Genomic DNA, 17,464 nt, shown 5'->3' with positions numbered 1-17,464 from the left:
AATTGAATGTGTAATTCAGGGAGAACACTATAACAATCTTTCTCTGGCTGTCTGTAATCTGATGCATGGAGAATATTTTAAGGCCTTTTATTTAAAGGCGCTCTCATATCAACCAAATGACTGGCAGATTCTCTACTTCATTAATCTCTATTCTCTTCTGTTTGCATTTTAGCCATATCAAGGCAACACGTTTCTGTATTGACTGCTCTGTATGCCCTTGTCTAGCATATTTGTTTCTCTATGGGCTGTGCTGCTGTCATAATGTAAGCAAGGCCTCTGAGACTTACACACACAGAGAAAGAGAAATAAGTCACGGACATTACGTGTGTGTGTAGCTTGAAGTACCACCTGTTTTCAGCAGGGGACAGTAAGCAAAACACCAGCTGTATAGGCAACACACAGCTGTGCAGACAACAAAACCTCAGGCTTGCTTGACACTAGCTATAGCATAAGATAAGAATGCATTCTTGCATTCATACAGCTGGACAGAGCGCAATTCAGAATGCAGGGATCTCGAGAGGTGTTTTCCTAAGTTTCAAACTACGTTTAACTTGACACAGTGACCTTTAAACACTGTGTTTATGACGTAACCAAAGTGAGACTCTCCAAAAGTGTCCATCTGATGCCCTTGTACACTGACGCGTCCTAAGAAAATCCCTTATTATAAATCTATTTCAGACATATTGACGAATTCAATTGCAAAATGGATTACTGTGGATTGTAGGCCAATGATAGGCTTATGTTCAATAATTTGGAAATAAATAATATAATATAATGCATTTTAATGCAATATCTGAATTATTACATTTATAATATATAGTATATTTATAATTATTTATTAGTTATATATTAAATTATTGTTATTTGAGTGCCTTTCTCAGCAAATACTGTATTTATTACATGCGATTAATTAATCTGCATCTAATGTAATTAATTCAATAAAAAATTTGAATAGATTGACAGCTCTAATTTGTAGACAGCCATGGTTGTGCATTTCGACTGTTGATGGTGTTTATCCTCAGAGATTCACTTTCATGTATTCTCCAAGAGCATTTATACTGCTAATTATTAAATGCTCTCACTAGACTGCAAGCCAAGTCCAGAACACTCAATATAAATTCTTCACTCTATAAATTAAAGCTTAAATTATGTAAATAGACACTAAATCTTTGTAAAATAAAGAAAATATCTAACCTAATTAAATAATGATCTTTGCTCTGTATGTATAAACCTATTTTTGGTATGCCATTGCAAACAATAGCTTTTAAACAACTAATCTGTACAACTCAAGTGACCAATGTGAGAATATAAATATACTGTATAATACATATGAATAATCATATTATCAAAGGAAATGTGTATATAAAATTAGATGTTTATATATATATATATATATATATATATATATATATATATATATATATATATATATATATATATATATATATATTTATTTATTTATTTATTTATTTATTTTATTATTATTATTATTTTGACAACCACATGAAGATAAGGAAAACTTCCAACACCAGTGGTCCTAAAAGTATTTGGAAACTTAAAGTTTTATTTATTTATTTTTTCAAAAGTATAGTTAAACCCAAAATGAACATCTGTTTATCATTTACCCCCTCACATTGTTTCCGATCTGTATAACTTTCTTCCATTGAACACAAAAGGAAATTTTAGGCAGAATGTTAGCTTCAGTCAAAATTCACATTTATTTTAAAGAAAAAAGATAATGAAAAGTGATGTAAGCAATTGGTGACTGTGGCTAACATTGTGCCTAACATCTCCTTTCATTTTCGAAAGAAGAAAGAAAGTCATAAGGGTTTGGAACAACATATGGGTGAGTGAATGATGGCAGAATGTTCATTTTTGCTTGAAGTATTCCTTTAAGTGTGGCATAAGTATCCAAATACTGTCTGGGGTTACTGTATGTCTCTGTGAAAATTGAGCCAAAATTGGAAAAACTTTAAATAGGGACTTACAAGTACAGTATGTGTGTCTGTAAGTCCCTATATTTGATGTGTGCATTGTGTATGAGTGTGAGGCTGCTGGGATCTTAGCGCGCCAAGGTGGTGATGAGGCTGGCACACATCTCAAAGAAGTCCATGGTGTTGCTGCCCTGTCATGGTGCCAGCAGCGGCGTGCTCCCGGTGAATGACCCCGGCAGAGAGCTGCTGATCTAGGGCATTTCAACAGCCACGGAGGCCGAGTCGATGCTGAGGAGAGGCAGACTGAGACCAGCTGTACAGCCAGAATGCTGGGGAGTGGACGAGCCTGACTTGTGCTCGATAACATCATCTGGAAAGTGTGTAAAATAGTTTTTACTTATTTTTGGAGAAGGTGGGCTCATGTCACATTATTGAACAGGTATACACAGATATAGTGAAAGGTAGACAGAAAAATTATTGAGTAGAGAGAGGGGTAATGGGTTTGGGACAACAGGCCAGGTACTGTAGGACCCACATGAGCACCAAGGTTTAATGCAACCAGAGCAGGTGTACTAACTACTGCGCAAAATGCCTTCAGTGGAAAAGTGTGTGAAAGAATTTATGAAAATGTGATGATGCTTAATGATTGATTGATGCTCACCATCGATGCTCTTGAAGTCATGCAGGTAGCTACGATTATCTACCTGGTAGAACTGCAGACTCATCTTCACAAAATTTCCTGTGACAGGGTTCTTTCTGCGCACCCTCAGATGATAGGGTTTCACCACCTGCAGCCCACATCAACCAGACTGGCACATCTACGGTATATTCTGACTAATCAAACACGACAAACTGCATTCCTGCAAAATCATTAAGCAAGTTATCGGTACCCGCTCTTTGGTGATCTATCTATCTATCCGTCTGTCCATCCATCCGTCCGTACAACTATCAATCAGGGCTTTCAGTCGATTAAACTGTTTAAATGAATTAATCAAATGATGTGCTCATTAACTAATCGTGATTAAACTCATATTTCAATATTTGCCAAAAAGACCCCAAATAAAAATATTTATAAAATCATTATAAATAATTATATTTAAATAATTTTAAAAATCTATAATAAATACTTTTTATTAACTCAGATCATTAAAATACATTACATTATGGTGGCAGACGAGTAAAGCATTGATTAGGCAATACAAAAAAATGGTTTTAGAAGGCAATACATTGTTTATTTCTACATAAGCCTATATTTGGCCTACAGTCTACAGCAATCCATTTTGCTATTGAACTTGTCAATCTGTCCTACATATAATAAGGGCTTTTTAAAGGACGCATCTATGGACATGTGTCAGACGGTCTCTACGAGCAGTACATGTTCCGGACTGGTTGAATTTGGGGCCGGATCTCCTGTCCAGGTAGGTTCTGATGTCTGGAGAATGGACAACAAATCTGGATGAGGTTCAGCATGAACCTCATGAAGTGGACCTGTTTGCGTCAAGCAAGATGTCACACTGTCCCCTCTGGTTTTCTCTCTCGCCCCCGACACCACTAGGAATCGATGCGCTGGCGCATCAGTGGCCGACTGTGTGTCTTTATGCGTTTCCACTGATCAAATTGCTGCACTCGGTTCTGCAGAGGGTTCGGGAGGATCGTGTTCGGCTTCTGTTTGTGGCGCCATTTTGGCCATCTCAAGTATGGTTTTGACTCTGGTCTCTCTCTTGGAGAGAATGCCTTGGGAGATTCCAGTTAGAATGGACATGTTGTCTCAGGTGCGGGGCAGCATTTGGCACCCTCAGCCCGAGTTATGGAAATTCAACGGGGCCCCCTTTTGAATGATGGTTTATTCCCCACGGTGATTGATACCATCTTAAATGCTAGAGCTCCATCAACAAGAAGGTTATACATGTGTAAATGGTGTATTTCTGCCACTTGGTGCACAGCACTTAGTGAGGTTCAGAGTGGTTGGTTCAGTGCTGGATTTTTTCCAAGAGCATTTTGGGGCCGAGTTTACCCCAGCAATGCTTAAAGTGTATGTTGCCGCTATAGCAGCTGAACATGCACTGGTGAATGGAGTTTCTGTTGGAAGACTTTCTTTTGTTTCTCTTTTTATGTGCGGAGTGAGCAGGCTTAGACCTTTTTGTCTGTCCGCATCCCTTTATGGGATTTATCTGTGATGTTAGAGTCACTCTCATCTGCTACGTTCGAGCCTTTAACAACAGTATCTGATATATTTCTGACTCTTAAAACGGCCCTATTATTAGCATTGACATCGTTTAAGAGGGTTGGTAATTTGCATGCCCTGTCGATCAATCTTTTGTGTATGGAATTTGCGGCAGGGTTTTCTAAGATTGTGCTGAGACCTCCTTTGGACTATTTGCATAAAGTCATTTCTACATCCTTTCGCTCGCAGACTGTTAATTTGCAGTCATTTTCTCCTCCGCCGTTTGAGTCGGAAGAGCATAAAAGGCTACATATGTTATGCCCAGTGCTGGCTCTGCTGGTTTATGCTGACCATACTAGCCAATGGTATAAGTCAGAGCAGTTGTTTGTGTGCTTTGGTGACCAAGCAGAGACTGTATCATTGGATTGTGGATACAATCTCGAGTGCTTACGAGGCGCGTGGTTTGCCTTCGCCACTGGGTATTTGAGCCCATTCTACGAGGAGCTTGGCATCCTCATGGGCATTGGCTAGCGATGTGTCCTTGGAAGACATTTGTATAGTGGCAGGATGGTCCTCTCTGCATACTTTTGTTAGATTTGATAATTTGGACAAGAGTTTGTCTCCTGCTTCCCAAGTTGGATCGGGAGTACATTTTTGAGATTTCTATTTCTTTAGCTCGAATGTGCACTGCTGTAAGCTTACCACACAGGCTTAGAGAGTTGGCAGCTACTGTTCGCATGATGTGATGGTATATCGTCCCAACTGCGTCATTACGCGACGCCGATGTTTCCTTGAAAAGGAATGTCTTGGTTAAGAACGTAAACTATGGAGGGGCCTGGGTAGCTCAGCAAGTAAATATGTTGACTACCACACCTGGAGTTGCAAGTTCGAATCCAGGGCGTGCTGAGTGACTCCAGTCAGGCTTCCTAAGCAACCAATTGGCCTGGTTGCTAGGGTGGGTAGAGTCATGTTGGGTTAACCTCCTCATGGTCGCTATAATGTGGTTCTCGCTCTCGGTGGGGTGCGTGGTGAGTTGTGCGTGGATGCCGCAGAGAATGTCTCCGACGCAGAGGCAACTGAGATTTGTCCTCCACCACCCGGATTAAGGCAAGTCACTACACCACCTTGATGACTTACAGTGCATTGGGAATTGGGCATGCCAAATTGGGGAGAAAAGGGGAGGAAAAAAAAAAAGAACGTAACCTATGATCCCTGTGAGGGAACGAGACGTTGTGTAGCTGGCCATACTCTCTAGTTGCTGCATAGGCTCATGCCTGTTGCAGAAAATATGGCAAAATGGTGCCAAAGCAGACACCTATGTGACGTGGCTCCCTATGGGCATCGCTTAAGCACCATCAGCCAATGAATTGCCATGGTTGTTTACAGGCTTCAGACCACGTGACTCACTGACGTAGTCCCAATTGCGTCATTACGCAACATCTCGTTCCCTCTCAGGGAACCAAGGTTACGTTTGTAACTGAGATGTTTTGCACATCCCTAGCTTAGAGTTCCAGGCTGGTTTATGCTGGTTAGAGCTGATCTGTTGCTGGTCCAGCTAGTGATTCAGCACACATGCAGATCATATTGGGGACAAAAACTCAGGATATACTAGTTTTAGTTTTATATATTAACAGAGAAATTGATTGCGTTTCTGAGTGCCCACTCACTTTCCACTCGTACTCCAGCTGTTTCATGGTGCGGTAAACCTTGGCCATGATGTCATACGGTTTGCTCTGGCTCCATATGCCCAGGTGCCATTTCGCCTTCTTCACCGCCAGTGGCTTGGGTCGGGTGGTGTTAAGGGCATCAAGAGGGCAGCGTGCTTTGGGGCTGTCGGCCAGAAGTGGGGGCATCCGCTCAGGGTGAGGTTTGACACCTGGTGGCAGGGGCATGCCCTCCTCCATAAAGTAGCCGGTTGGGGGACTAGAGGCCAGGTAGAACTCGCTGGCCTGGTTCATGATTTGCCGGTTGTCAATGATAAGGTGGTACGCCATGGCCAGCTGGTCTTGAGGGTTGCTGCTGTAGAGGCTGCTCAGAACTTCAGCTTCAGTGCATTCAAACTTCTCGCACACCTCCCGTACCGCCTCCTCATCCACAACTGTGGCGTCGTAAGAGGGGTCCTCAGGGAAGAGGTAGCCAGGCAGGTCCTGTTTAAACCATTCATGTTCTCTGCCATAAAAGAGAGAAGAAAATAAAAGTTAAGAGTGACATGATCCAAATAATACTGCTTCAATTACTTTTAACCTTTTCATGAGTAGGGTCTAAATTCCCCTGCAGTGCCCCAGAGTGAGTTATTTTTGCACATGACACTGCATCTGGTGGGCAGAGTGTAGAGTATATTTTTTAATTTTTTATTTAATTTAAAAATTGTATTTCGTGTCATAATAATATATAAATAAAATACTGTATATAATATAGTCAATATGTGAACAAATGGGTTATGTCTGCTGTGCTGTATTTGTTTTATTTATTTAATTTTTATAATTGAATAAGTTTAAGTAAATAACACTTACAAATTCATAGTTATGCCTTATGCCAAGTTATAACGCACTATTATGCATTAAAACGTGATTAATGCCAAACGTCATGTATTATAACGTGTTATGATGCTTTAAACTCTTCAAAGGTGTAGCCATGTGATATAATGTGTTTATTATATAACACCATGTGTATAATAATGCTTTATGAATACCTTTATTATGCATTACATGTAAAGTATTATGTACCTATTTCATTAAAGGTGTACTCAGTAATTGTTTGCTAATTACTACATTTTTAAACAAAAAAGAAATAGTAATAGTAGAATAGTGTTTGTGAAAAAATATTTTTGAATTTATGTACACTCACATAAAATGAAGACTCTTTTCATATCAGTCTTAGAGAAGAAGCTGCTTTATTGTACTTATGGTGATGGCTGCACATTCATGAGCGCTGCCGTGTTGAGATCATATGACCAGCCTAACATTACTTGTTTTACCTCAATAATCTGCTGTTATTGGACAGTTTTACTCATGGAAAAAAAAAAGAATCATGGCTGACAGCAAAAAATGCAATTTTATAATGACATCAGTAACAGAACTTCTTTTTATGAATGATGCTGCATCTACACCACTAGGTGTCAGCGCAACAAACACTAATTTTACTGAGTGCACCTTTAACATACATTATAGGCTAATGATGCTAGAAACTAGATTTAATCATGGCAAGTATACTAATTAATACAGCATATTCAGGTCACATAAATTGTCCCTCTCTGTCACATTGAGATGACAGTCAAAAAGTGGCCCAATCTACCTGAATTCACCCTGTACCCTGAAACATCATGTCATCAGCAATGGAAAAATAAAGTGTTGATGAATTAAGTCCACTAAAAATAAAGTTAGAGCCACAGAACAAATTTTGACATGGTGTGCTGCTATGATCATCCATGTTTGTGCATTCAAACTAAATATGACCTGTAACATGAACCATCAGGCAGTGCCATTATAGGTAACATATATAACACAAAGACTAAAAAGACTAAGCCATACACATGAACTCACAGACCCTGCCCGTAAGTACTTCACTGGATCAGTCACTGTTTGGATAACCTGGATCCCCATAACTTTAACAGGTTTGGAGGACTCAAAGGTTAATCCATGCTCAAATCCAGACTAGTGCTGGAGTACGAAAGCCAAAGTCCAGAGGCTTGCAAAGCAGCTTCAGGCTATTAGGTGACTAATATAGAATAATAAGCCATTTCTGAGCAAAACTGAATATGACATTTTGTTGAGCATAAACAGAACAGTATTATGTGAATCAATTATGTCCTCATGACCTCATCAGAGCAGAGAACAAAGTGTGTATGAACTACAGTTGTTTTTCAAAGACAAAAGCATTTATGACATGCAACTTGGGACACAAAACGAGAGAGGTGAATGGACTTTCGCCTGCAGCAGACACGACAGAGAGCTCGACATAGGATTCTTACCCTTCCATGCTTACAAATATGGTCAAAGAGTTCCCCTCCAGACACATATTCCATGACCATGAAGAAGTCAGTGGGAGTGCTGATCACCTGATACCTGCAACACACAAAACAAGCTAATCTGTAATAACGATGCACTCAGTAAATACAACAATGAGTTTTTGCTTACATTGAAAGAAAGAAATAAGAAAAGGTCAAACCATATCAAATGAAGATTTTATGTTTTTGTTATGCACACTGACAGGAGCCATAAAGCAACAGAGAGATATTTCCATAGGTTACACTCATTGAGATTATAGGCCTTAGAGGGACAGTTCACCCCCAAAATGCTGTCATTATTTAGCCACCATCATGTTATTCCAAACCTGTATGACTTTCTTCCGTGAAACATGAGGATGACGGCCTCAATCACCATTCACATTCACTGTATGAAATAAATAACAAAAACAAATGAAAAAAATAAATAAATGTTCCATGGAAGAAAGAAAGTGAAATGGGACTGGAAAAACAGTAATTGATTAAATAATGACTGAATGAATTTTCATTTTTGGGTGAACTATCCCTTTAAAGAGTTGAACATTTCCAATACAACTGTAAAGACAAAAAGAAAAAAATTATAAAAGTGAAAAATTCATAGGATGTTTACACATTCTTGTTATAATTTTGTTTATTTTTGCTTATCCTGTTCCTTTTAATGTAATATTTCTCATGTCTTATTCACTAGGAGGTGTCCTGTTGGCCCTCCACTTCGGACCTGACATTTATTTACTTAATTATTATTGTTAATTGGTTGCGTCATTGTCAACAGCTGTCATGATTGTTAATAACATATTTAAACTTGTTGGCATATATATATATATATATATATATATATATATATATATATATATATATATATATATATATATATATATACAGTACTGTGCAAATGTTTTAGGCACTTGAGAAAAATGTTGCATAGTGAGGATGTCTTCAAAAATAATGACATAAATAGTTTTCATTTATCACTTAATGTCATACAAAGTCCAGTAAACATAAAAAAAGCAAAATCAATATTCGGTGTGACCACCTTTGCCTTCAAAACAGCACCAATTCTCCTAGGTACACCTGGACACAGTTTTTCTTGGTTGTTGGCAGATAGGATGTACCAAGCTTCTTGGAGAATTCGCCACAGTTCTTCTATCTATTTAAATGTCTCAAAAGTATTTTAGCTCTGAGGATGTCTTTATGCTTGTGTACTACTAAACATTCACAAAATTAACTGTTAGCTGATATACACATTTAAAACTTACAGTTTTTCTCTTCCGGTAATACTGACCAAAAATAATGATGACTCATTCAGCACTTACCGGTACACATTTTGTCCAATAAAATGCTCTCTAGAATAAGAATGTCTCCTTAACCTCTGATCTGAACAATCTTATAATGAGCCAATGAACTGTGAGTGTCAGTCAGAACAACAAATGTGTTCCATTAAAATTTTTAGTGTACAGATATTGAACACCCAGACAGAGGGCAGCATCAAAGCAAGCAGTCAGCCATCATATGGGACCTCTGGGTCATATAGGGTTACATATCATCCTCAACATGGTGGGTAGAGCAGTATGATATCTGCTAACTCTCATGTCTCAGGCCCTGAACTTTAGACCTTAAACCTTTGGCCCCGTGTGATAATTGGGACAGAACTCTCATGTCATGTTCTTGTTCAGCTTCACCTTTTCTTCCCAGTTAAAAGTGCTGTAGCCACAAAGCATTTTAAAGCTTTCAAAAACTTTAAAAAAGGCAAGATCTCAAGATTTTAAAGGGGTCATGACATGAGGAATCAAATGTTCCTTCATCTTTTGACATACTACTACTATTGTACTATCAAAACATACTGTAAGTTTCAGAACTCAGAACTTCCACCTCACTGCAAATAAAGCATTTGGTGAAACCAAGCTGCCGAAACGACTCGTTCTCTTCTTCCTCCACATTGTGATGTCACACTGTGGAAAACATTTGCATCTGACTGCCTCCAAAACAACACATCAACCTACTTCACCTTATCACTTCCATAGCCCCACACAGTACAGTGAACAGAGAGATGGCAATGAGAGAGAAGGTCAGTCAAGAGAAGAGAGCCAATCATAACAGTAGGTGTTTTCTGTCAAGTCTTAAAAGAGAAGCAGCACCAAAACTAACGTTGCTGCCAGTGGGTCAGAAGGAGGGTGGAAAATGATCATGTTTTACAAATATATGACTGTTTTGTGCAAAAACTTTACTAATATTATAAGTGAACCTCAAGGAACCTCATGAAAATAATAAAAAAAAGGCATGTCATGACCCCTTTAAGGACCTGCATAGCTGGCGATCCAACCAAGCTGTACTTGTTGACTATACGTTGACTCAACCAGCTTTATCAGAAAGTCTATACTGTTCGAAGTTTTGCTGAAGAACAGAATGGCTATGCTGGTCCCACCAGCTAGACTAATACTAACCAGCATAAATCAGCCTAACCAGCATGTGATTCATGCTGATGTTAGCTGGCATTTTCAGTTGGACTTTTGCACTAAATAAAATCAATTATTCTTACATGTCTAACCACATGTGAAAAAAAAAGTTTTTAAAAAGTTTTGTCACCTTTAATCAAATCAGTTGTAGTTAAAATATTTGCTAACAAAACACCTGCTGATGATAGAAACCTAGCACGGTAAGGGCCAGTAATTAATTGTAGGGGTGCACTGATCGATCTTCGGTCGATCTTCTTCTTAAGTCTGTGATAGGTGATCAGCCGATCATGCCTAGAATTAGGGCCAATCATTTTTGCAGCATGCAGGGAATCACACATTCACTGCTACTTTAATGAATGAGCGCTTTCTCAGCCCTTGATGCATGACAGTGTGGCCCCTGGGGGGTGAATTGTTGGCAATTCTAAGTATTCACGAATTTAAACTTTCAGACATGCTGTCAGATGAATCTACAGGTTTGTTTTTAAAAATGTGTAAGAATTACACGTGTATGAATATTAAGTTGCCTATTTTAGAGTCATTACGGTATTAATTCTAACTCGCTGCACTGTGAGCATGGAGAGGATAAAGAGACTGCAAACGAATATATAAAAACGAATTAAACAACAAATAAACATGTGTATACAAATCTGAGTATACATGATGTAACGTGAGTCGTGACAATCAGACGTTGTGTTGAGCGAAACAGACTGTTTGAGAGATCATGTGCACTTTCAGCTTCACTCCCTTCAATATGCTCACTCGCAGTGTCAATTAAACGTGCGTGCTCTCCATGTGCTCTCAATATCCCATCAGTCACTCATCTCAGCGCTATTCTGTGAGAATCCCAATTTAAATCAGATTAATGTTGGTCAATGGTCCCATTACCACTAATCACAGCAATTGTATTTTAACCATAACGGCACTGCGTCTTCACGCATTTGCTTAATAATTAGTTATTTGTGCTACAGCAAAACGCCAAAGACAGTAAACAATTCATAGATATTAATGATTTCTCACTGGAGCAGTTTTAGAGCTTGCAATGGATATATTTGTCTTATTTTTTAACGTATCTCTTCTGTGTGTGATGCTCTTATGGTTTTTACTTGTTGCCAGTATGTCACAATGACCTTTTGATATTGACAACAGAACTATTCATAACTGTTTCAAAACAAATAAATGCTAGCAATTCACAATTAAAGTAATTTTAATCTAATTTTGGTAACTTTATAAAAAGGTTCCATTCGTTAACATTAGTTAGTATCATGAACAAACAATGAACATTATTTTTACAGCCTTTATTAATTATAATGTTAGTTAATAAAATTACAATTGTTCATTGTTAGTTCATAGTGCATTAATGTTAACTAATAAAACTTTTGTTTTAAAAAATGTAAGAGTATATGTTGTAACTAACATTAAGTTCATTAGTTCATGTAAACTACAGTAATGTTGTTAAATAATGTTACCAAATGGAACCTTTTTGTAAAGTGTTACCATAATTTTACTGTGTGGGGAATAAACATATAACTGCACAATATAACTTGCAAGGTGTGGCAAAGGGCACTTAAAAAAAAAAAAAAAAAATGGTATTGTATAAGCCGATCTTAATGTAAAAAAAACTGGAGATCGGTATCGGCCCCAGATTTCCTGATCGGTGCACCACTAATTAATTAATTAATTATATCATTACATATATTTATTTAATTTCATACTGTGTACATCTCATTTACAATCATTCAATAGTGTTATAGTATACTGTATATCGGCAATATTTTGACCATGTTGGCCCCATAGGCCATTGAAAAACCAATAGCGGTTGACCACTAGTCGTAACTTGTATGTGTAGTAATTTGTAATGTGTTGTTGTAAAGTGCACTGCATACCAGCCTTCTGAAATTCCCCAAGTTCGAAAAGATAAAAGCCCATCTTAAGAGACTTAAGCTGTCAACTCAATGTAAAGAAACAATTTTTGCTTCCAGTCAAGGCTGATTCAATAAATAATCTTCATTTAAGTTTACCATAGCACTGCACAAACAGTTGATGATTACTTTTCATGGGTATTTTTTTATTTATTTATTTTTTATTTGCATTTGTGTGTGATTTACTCACAGCTTGATGATATGTGGATGTCTGAAGAGCTTAAGGTTCTGAATCTCTCGTTTGATTTTCCCCACAACATCGAGACTGCGGATCTTCTGTCTGTTTAGGATCTTCACAGCAACTTTTTGTCCTGTTAGCTGGTGCTCTCCAACTGTTGGCCAAACACACACACATCAATGAAGACTCAGCTGAAAAACCATCACCAGCAGTTAGGTATTGTAAACACAGCTGATGAAAGATAAGTTTTATTCCAAAGAAAGTAAGCATGAGCGCTGCAGGGCAGTGACCCCCAACACATACCTTCTAAGAAAACAAAGAAAGAGAGAAGAGTTTTATTTCTAAGTCTGACCTTTCCATTCAAACAAACAGAACCTGATATACTCTGAGTTTGGACTTCCATACACTATTGCTTATATAGTATTAGATACAGCTCACGTTATGCCAAAATGATTAAAATAAATAGCTAAATTTGTTTGGTTTGATATTAAATCAGTCTTGCACATCATTGTAATAAGCAAGATACAAAAGGCACAAAACGACTACAAACACACACATACACACTTGAAAGGACCTCCCAAAGATTTATTTGTTCTTAAATTGTGAGTTTTAAAGAAATAGTTCACCTAAACATGAAAATTATCTCATCATTTACTCACCCTCATACCATTCCAGATGGATATTACTTTCTTTCTTCTGAAGAGCACTAGCAAAGATTTTAGAAGAATATCTCAGCTCTCTAGGTCCATACAATGGAAGTGAATGGTGACCAACATTTTGAATCTCCAAAAACCACATAAGGCAGCATAAAGGTTATCCATAATAGTGGTTTTATTTAGGTCCTCTGAAGTGATCCAATCAATTTTGGGTGAGAACTGACCAAAATGTACTTAATGTTTCACTATAAATCTTGACATCAGCAGTCTCCTTTGGCAATCATAATTTTAAGCTTGATTACAATAGTGCCATCTAACGATCTGCACATGCGTAAAGTACTGGGAAGTGTAATCGAGCTTGAAATCATGATTGAGCCTAGAGACTGCATTACTGTATGTATCAATAATTCTCCCCCCTCAACTAGTGGTCGATCGATATATCCTAGAGACCGTGATTGGTCGTTTACATGTCTCAGTCGCTTCACATGCAAGCAGGCGATTTTTGGTGCCCTCAAGAAATAAATCGGGCAAACAGGAAAATTTATCAGCCGATGCGACAATTAAAAAAGTCAGAATATCGGGCGATACATTTTCCTGTTTGCCCGATTGTTTTCTTGAGGGCACCAAAAATCGCCTGCTTGCATGTGAAGCGACTGAGACATGTAAACGACCAATCACGGTTTGTTTAGTTGTTATGTGCCATCGTGTTACAACAATAATAGATCGGTGTGCAACACAGTCTCATTCAGAAAGTCCGCATATCAGAGTAGCATCAGCTGCATTTGAGCTCATAATGTTAAAGAGCTAGCCTGTTTCATTCTCCCTCTCTCCCTAACAGTTCCCTGTAACTTTTAACTGTCTTGTCTAATGATAAAAAAGCGAATATCAATAAAACTAACATACTACCCTCTGCTAATATGCACATATCTCATTTAAACAGATGTAATAAACCAGCTTCACACAACTTGAGAAGATCCAGCATCCTGTGGAGCACTTTTATTTACCTCTAAAGCACGTATTCTATCAGCCTCTTCTCAGCAGTTCCCTGTCACTTTTAACTTTCTTTTCTAATGCTAAAAGGGCAGTGGTAGCTCAGTGGTTAAGGCTCTGGGTTACTGATCAGAAGGTCGGGGATTCAAGCCCCAGCACTGCCAAGATGCCACTGTTGGGCCCTTGAGCAAGGCACTTGACCCTATCTGCTCCAGGGGTGCTGTATCATGGCTGACTCTGCACTCTGACCCCAGCTTAGCTGGGATATGTGGAAAAAAAGAGTTTCAGTGTATATGTGCAAATGTATAACATGTGATAAATGAATACAATTAAAATTAATTTTAAAAAATTAATTAAAAGGCAAATATCAATAAAATGTCTATTATATACTGTTTGCAAATATGCAGATATCTCGTTCAAACAGATGTAATTCACGAACCTCACAGAAATCCAGCATTTTCTTCCCGTCGAGCGCTCATCTTATATCTTCCTCTGAAGCACTTATTCCATCAGCCAGAATCAAAACTTCAGGATCAGGATCAAAAGTTCCTCTGATTCACAAATCATGATGGTCAGTGGTCGCAATCCAAGCAGGCGATCCAGGCCATTTAAACGGTCAGGAGATTGCTGCTCACGCTGGATACACATGAGCGTGTGAGTGCAACCAAAATCTAGCAAGTGAGTCCACTGTCGGCCATGTTTGGAATGCTCTTGGAAGGCTATTTCCAGTCATGAAAGTGCAGCTCCTCTCTGCTTGAATGGGGAAAGACTGAAATCTCCAAAACAGTTGGTCAAGATTACGATCAAAGAGCATATTTCAAATTAGCAGTAAAATCTGACAACACTGGTATCATAAATGGTGCTTCAATACCTCAGATTACGCAAAAAATGCTAATTTCCCAGATTTTATAGCTAATGCATATCAGCATTTTCGAGTTGATTGACAGGTGATGTCTGTATCTAAAAGGTGACTGGCTCTTTTACCTGTATGTCGGGACTTCCTGTCTACATTTGCTGACTATTGGCTGCAGTTCATTTTAATAGAAGTGGCCTGTGTCTGCTAAATGGCCTCTGGTGCAACTTCAAGGTTAAGCATTTCACGTGTGCTATAAGTAAATGTCTTATTCACTATGTACTGTATGTACAATTGATTTGATTCAGTATTTTTTGAGTAAATGCGATTGCTAACGTGGACATGCCATCCATGGTTGCTGGACTACTGTGTGTACTGTTATTTCCTTCTTCCTAATATATTAACAATTTCTTCATGTGCAAATAAATTACTAAAATTTGATGACTAAACAGAAATCAGATGAAATTGCTATCTACCTTTTAAAATAGAGTATTATTTTTTTAGATTCTTTTTTACAAAGTTTTTTGTGAAACTGAGTAAATATAGTGCTAATTAAGAGTTTATTATTATTTTTTTTTTTTTAGCAATTTTATGTTTACGTTATTTACTATATTAAATTGTGTGGTATACTGGCATTGTATCGGCCTATGGTCCACCTTGCTCTCTGGATATCGGCATCGGCATGGGCCATTAAAAATCGCTGTGGTGCCACTAGTGAGTGAGGATGGCCAGGTCCTGCTCGCCATGCGAGCGGAGAGCTGGCGCATATGCGCAGTGTCTCCGCAGTGTCTCCAGTGTGTCCTGTCTACACTGGAGAAGGGTTACAAACTGTAATTTGCTGTGAAACAACCAAGCTTCAATTGAGTGGTTACTGTATGTCAGCAGCTCAGGGAGAATCAGCTAAAATTTTAGAGGAGGTAATATCCTCTCTGTTGAGCAAGAAAGTTATAACAGTGATACCACCGGAGGCAAGCCAGCAGGGGATTTATTCCTGGTATTTTGTAATTCTCAAGGGGGGTCTCCACCCTATTCTGGATTTGCAAACCCTAATCAAACATCTCAGAAAGTACAGGTTCAAAATGCTCACGCTCAGATCGCTGTCTCACTCTATTCGTTCCGGAGACTGGTTTACTACAGTAGATCTCCAGGACACATAATTCCATATAGACATATTTCCTGCTCACAGGACATTTCTCAGGTTCACCTATCAGGACACAGCTTATGAGTATTTGAAGACCCCTTTCGGACTGTCTCTCGCACTGCAAGTGTATGGAGGCAGCTTTGATCCCGTTAAGACATACGGGCATCAGAGTGTCAGCTTATCTCAATGATCTGCTTCTCTGCACGCCGTCACAGTGCCAGGCAAAAGAGGATGCAGAGACTCTGGTTTTACATCTGACAGAGTGAAGAGCTGTTTGATCCCCACCCAGGAAATAAAATATCTGGGTCTAAAGTTGATCTCAGTTTTGTTTTGTGCGTTCCTGTCAGAGACATTTCGCAATTGCATTTCCCTTTTTCAAAGAGGGAGATCCATTGCTCTCAGGACGTGTCTGAGGTTACTGGGTTTGATGGCGTCAGTAGTAGCTGTTATTCCCCTGAGGCTGTTGAGAATGAGGGAATTCCAGTACTGGACAGCGAATCGGGTGCCGTCTCAGTCGCAATATAATTATTTCCGAGGAATGTGTGCGGGCTCTACATCCCTGGAAAGCTCTTTTTTTTTTTTTTTCTCAGGAAGGGGACCCCATTGGGTCCAGTTATTCTAAGAAAGGTGGTGTCAACAGACACGTCACTCGCGGGCTGGGACGTGGTGTTCGAAGGCAGAACAGTGCAGGATGTGTGGTATCTGGAGCTATTAACAGTGTTTTTAGCTATAAAACACTGTATGTTTCCTTCAGGGCAACCATGTGTTAGTCAGAACAGAACACTACGGAGGCAGCATACATAAATCGGCAAGGGGGTGTTCATTCATGACAACTTCACAGTCTGGCGCAGAGACTGATAGTGTGGTGCAACGATCATTTTCTATCGCTACGTGTAACCCATGTCCCAGGGGTAATGAACACGGTTGCAGAGCTGTTGTCCAGGGGAAATCCCAAATACGGGACTTGGGCACTCCATCCCCAGGTGGTGAATCAGCTGTGGCAGAGATACGGTTGGGCTGCCATAGATCTCTTCGATCTGAAAACGCGCAATGTCCCATGTTCTTTTCCCTCACGGGCAGAGATGCACCGTTGGGTATGGATGCTCTAGCACACCCCTGGCCAAATGTGTTACTGTACACGTTCCCTCCGCTGAGCCTCATCGTGCCAACATT

General features: G+C 39.0%; 1 pseudogene; it reads right to left on the bottom strand.

Annotated features, from left to right (window-relative positions):
- Positions 1 to 2,062: 2,062 nt before the first annotated feature.
- On the bottom strand, positions 2,063 to 17,452 carry LOC127415996 (5'-AMP-activated protein kinase catalytic subunit alpha-2-like; annotated as a pseudogene).
- Between the last annotated feature and the right edge of the window lie 12 nt (positions 17,453 to 17,464).

The sequence above is a fragment of the Myxocyprinus asiaticus genome, chromosome 25 (genome assembly GCF_019703515.2).
Source record: "Myxocyprinus asiaticus isolate MX2 ecotype Aquarium Trade chromosome 25, UBuf_Myxa_2, whole genome shotgun sequence".
Taxonomy (NCBI): domain Eukaryota; kingdom Metazoa; phylum Chordata; class Actinopteri; order Cypriniformes; family Catostomidae; genus Myxocyprinus; species Myxocyprinus asiaticus.
The sequence above is the reverse complement of the archived record's forward strand: the minus strand, read 5'-3'. Positions and strand labels throughout refer to the sequence as shown.